This window comes from Ricinus communis, chromosome 3 (assembly GCF_019578655.1).
Source record: "Ricinus communis isolate WT05 ecotype wild-type chromosome 3, ASM1957865v1, whole genome shotgun sequence".
Lineage (NCBI taxonomy): Eukaryota > Viridiplantae > Streptophyta > Magnoliopsida > Malpighiales > Euphorbiaceae > Ricinus > Ricinus communis.
The window spans coordinates 14,489,069-14,493,988 of record NC_063258.1 but is presented as its reverse complement, the minus strand read 5'-3'; the positions used below and the strand labels follow the sequence as shown (position 1 = coordinate 14,493,988).

At 39.9% G+C, this 4,920-nt stretch overlaps 1 non-coding gene across 1 annotated transcript; it reads right to left on the bottom strand.

The window, feature by feature from the left end:
* Positions 1-1,370: 1,370 nt before the first annotated feature.
* Positions 1,371-1,477, bottom strand: LOC112536684. Its single transcript, XR_003080654.2, has one exon. It is a non-coding gene; the product is annotated as a small nucleolar RNA R71 (small nucleolar RNA).
* Positions 1,478-4,920: the final 3,443 nt, after the last annotated feature.

Genomic DNA, 4,920 nt, shown 5'->3' with positions numbered 1-4,920 from the left:
ACCCCAATTACCCTACTCTCTTATCCTTGAGGATGCCTGAAGGGACATCCTTAATTGTAGGAATTTAGTCGATACTTAGAGGATCAATGTTGACCCGGAACAGATGGAGTTCATTCTTGGGCTCAACTCATAGTTGAGCGGAGTGCGAAGGCAATGTTGGTTGCGAATGGGTTTGCGCCCAACTCTATACCGGAAAAGTATAGAGATATTTGGGGTTATCTCTATTACCCACAAGGGAGAGTTATGACTGAGGGGACATATCAATCCTGCGTAAGTTAGATATGCTCCCAAGGGGCTAAGGGAAGTGTCTTATACCGCCGGTACTTTCTATAATAGATAGAGCGTATCTTCTTTTATAAGGGCGATCTCAATTGCTTAAATGTAATTCTTCTTACCCTTTTTCCTCTAAGTCGTAAGTATCTTACTTAGTGCAAGAGGAAGAATTGGTTTCCGTTGGTCAATAACCAAGCACAGCTCTCTATAGTTCTTCACTACTCGTATAGGCTTGACGGATTTAAGGTGTCTAGAAGGAATCATTTTTTCTCAATCAAGAAAGCCTCAACTAGATAAATTCACTTATTTTACACAATTCTTCTGTTCATGCCTTTTCCTCTTTACTTTCCATATTCCCACATGCTAGTCGTGTTTAGCACGCATAAAGTTTTTGGCGCCATTACTGGGGACTTTGTTTTGAGAAATATTGTGAACTATGTGTTCTTCTTAATTTAGCCATTTATTCATTATTATTTATTTATTTTTGTTCAATTCTATTATCTTATTCATTTGAGTTGTTGATTATCAATTGTTTCAGGTAGTTTATGACCAGGAGGTCCAATCCTAATTTAGTAGACCTTCTACTAGAACCAGAGTGATCCCTCAGGCAATTAAAGAAGCGATTGAACGTAGAGGAGGAGGAGACTCAGGTTGAGAATGTCGTACACGAGAGTGAATCGGAAAACATTACAGTAAAAATGGCAGATGCCAACGACAATAATGACAATAACCGAACAATGTATGATTTTACAAAATCATCGCTGGAGGGGACGCGAACATGCATTAAGAGAACTGTTGTTGCCGCCAACAATTTTGAAATAAAGCCTAATGTGATTCCAATGGTGCAGCAAATGGTTCAGTTCGGAGGCTTGCCTGATGAGTATCCTAACGCACATATAGCAAGTTTCTTGGAGATTTGTAGTACTTTCAAGATTAATGGGACAAAAGACGACACAATTTGTCTCCGCTTGTTCCCATTTTATTTGAGGAATAGAGCAAAATGGTGGCTACAGTCACTACCTCCTAACACTATCAATACATGGGATTCTTTAGCAGAGAATTTCATGTTTAAGTACTTTCCTCCCTCGAAAACTGCTAAACTCAGAAATGATATATCTTCTTTTTTGTAGTTTGACGATGAGTCGATGTATGAAACTTGGGAGAGGTACAAGGACCTATTGCGATGTTGCCCACACCATGGACTACCAATCTGGTTATAGGTACAAACTTTTTATAATGGTTTGAATTTGGCTATTATGCAAATAGTAGATGTAGCTGCAGGTGATTCTTTAAGTAGCAAGACACCAGAGCAATCTTAAAGCTTAATTGAGGAGATGGCCACAAATAATTACCAGTGGCACACTATTAGGAGTACGATGGGATGTCAAGGGAGTGTACACCAGTTGGATGCCACTGTAACCTTGGCAGCTCAAGTGGAGTTATTATCCAAGAAGCACAATCAACTCCAGATGCATGTCCAAGCAGCTCAGGCAAGCTAGGAGTTTTGTAGTGGCCCGCACTACAGTAGTAACTGTATATCAAGAGGTATGTTTGCTTCCTCTTCTTCATCTAACCATGAATAGGTGGACTATGTGGGAAGAAAATATTCATACATAGTTGAAAGAAATATTGCTTGATTATCCCTCACAAGTTGCCTTGCAGGCAGAGGATGAGCATGAGCTATCTAATGAGAGTATGTTGGAGCAGCTTGCATTTTTGTTAGCTAATGAACCAAGCAAGAATGCTGATAAGTTTGTTGAGATTGACAGGCTATATGTGCAGAAATTGAGGCCATCACTTAAGGAACCACCAGTCCTTGAGTTGAAAGAGCTCCCAAAGCACCTCAATTATGCATATATAGATGACAATAACAGGATGCATATCATCCTAGGAGCAGATTTTACACCCGAAGAGAGGGAGATGACTTTGGTCTCTCTTAGGAAGTACCAAAAGGCGTTTGCTTAGAAAATTGCTCACTTTCTTGGGATTAGTCCTAGCTAGTGCTCGCACAAGATCCTTATGGAGTATAGCTACAGGCCAGTGGTGCAACCATAGTGCAGACTGAACCCGAACATGAAGGAAGTGGTTAAAAAATAGGTAATTAAACTTCTTGATGCAAGTCTGATTTACCATACATCTGATAGTTCATGGGTTAGTCCTGTGCAGTTAATTCCCAAGAAGGGAGGGATGACTATGGTTAAAAGTGAGAAGAACGAGCTTATACCAACCACAATGGTAACGGGCTTTCAAGTGTGTCTAGATTACAGGGGGCTAAATGATGCCACTCGAAAGAACCATTTTTCCCTTCCTTTTATTGACCAAATGTTGGAAAGGTTGTCTGGGCATATGTTTTAATGTTTTCTAGATGGTTTTTCAGGTTACTTCCATATCCCCATTACACCTGAAGACCAGGAGAAGACAACCTTTACGTGCCCCTATGATACGTTTGCTTATAGCAGGATGCCATTCGGATGTGCAATGCACTTGCAACTTTTCAAAGGTGTATGATGGTGATCTTCCACAATATGATAAGGAGTCCATGGAGGTCTTTATGGATGATTTTTTTTGTATTTGGTAACTCCTTTACTCACTATTTACACAATCTAGAATGCATGCTTGAGCATTATGTAGATGCTAACCTAATTCTTAATTGGGAAAAGTGTCATTTTATGGTTAGGGAGGGTATAGTGCTGGGAAACAAAATTTCATATGAGGGGATAGGGTCGATAGGGCCAAGGTGGATACTATTGCTAAATTACCCCCACCTAGTTCAGTTAAGGTTGTTAAGAGCTTCTTAGGTCATGCAGGGTTCTATAGGAGGTTTATTAAGGACTTCTTTAAGATTGCTAGACCTTTAACTCTATTACTTGTAAAGGATGTACCTTTTTTAATTTTTGATGATTGTTTGCAAGCTTTTGAGTTGTTGAAAGAGAAATTAACCACAGCCCCCATTATGGTTTCACCTAATTGGGAGCTGCAATTTGAGCTTATGTGCGATGATAGTGATTTTGCAGTTGGAGCTGTTTTAGGACAGAGGAGAGACAAAAAGTTCCAACCAATTTACTATGCTAGCAAGACAGTGACTGATGCCCAAGAGCACTATACCACCACTAAAAAGGAGCTTCTGGCTATTATTTTTGCATTTGACAAGTTCAAATCTTATTTGGTGCTATCAAAGACTGTGGTCTACACGGACCATTGACCACTCAAGTACTTGTTTAGCAAGAATGATGCAAAGCATAGATTTATTCGTTGGATTATGTTATTGCAGGAGTTCGATATTGAGATCAAGGATAAGAAAGGTGTTGAGAATTTATTGGCAGACCACCTTTCTTGGCTAGAAAGCCCAACTTTGGAGCCGCTTGATGAAAGTGCGATTGATGATAATTTTCTGGATGAGTTCCTATGCTCAATTCATGTTAATTCTGATATCCCTTGGTTTTCTAATTTTACAAACTATCTAGTTACTGAAGTCATTCTGAAGGGTATGACATTACAGCAAAAGAAGAAATTCTTTTTTGAATTGAAATACTACACTTTAGAGGACCCTTTCTTGTTTAGAGTTTATGCAGATCATGTTATTCAGCTATGTGTACATGGGGAGGAAATCCTCCAGATTTTGAGGCATTGCCATGAAAGACCAACGGGAGGTCATCAAGCTGCGAATCACACAGCTAGGAAGGTACTAGGCTCTGCATTCTACTGGCCGACGATCTTTAAGGATGCTAGAGCATTTGTTCAGGTTTTTGATGTTTGGGGCATCGACTTCATGGGACCTTTCCCTTCCTCCTATGGCAATAAATACATCTTGGTTGCCATTGAATACTTTTCTAAGTGGGCTAAAGCGCAAGCTTTTTCCACTGATGATACCAGGGTAGTTCCAAGATTCCTCAAAAGACTATTTGCTAGATTTAGGACACCTACAGCTCTTATTAGTGACAGGGGGACTCATTTCTGTAATGCCTAGTTAGAAAAGGTGCTTAAACAGTATGGTGTATCACACAGGTTTTCTACACCCTATCACCCACAAACCAGTGGGCATGTGGAGGTCACTAATAGGGGTTTGAAATGAATTTTAGAGAAAACTATAGGAGTGAGTAGGAAGGACTAGGTGGAGAAGCTAGATGATGCCTTATGGGAATCTAGGATGGCCTATCGTACTTCAACTGGTTTTACACCATATAGGCTAGTTTATGGGAAAACATGCCATTTGCTTATTGAACTTGAGCATATAGCATTATGGGATTTCAAAACTTTCAATTTTGATGTTGTTGATGCATGTAAACATAGATAATGGCAGCTTAACAAGTTGGAAGAGTGGCGTAACCAAGTATATGGTAACTCTTTAATCTATAAGGAGCATACCAAGAAGTGGCATGACAAGAGGCTAAGGAGCACCGAGGAGTTCCATGTTGGGGATAGTGTGTTATAATATAACTCATGGCTCCAACTCTTTCCTGGGAAGCTAAAGAGCCATTGGTCAGGACCGTTCATCGTCCAACAAGTTTTCCCATATGGCGCAGTGGAATTGTACCATATAGATAAAGGAAACTCCAAGCTTAATGGGCATAGGTTGAAGCATTACTATTGTGACTTATCGAAGCTCGAGGAGCGAGTCAACCTTGTACTATATCAACAATAGTAGCT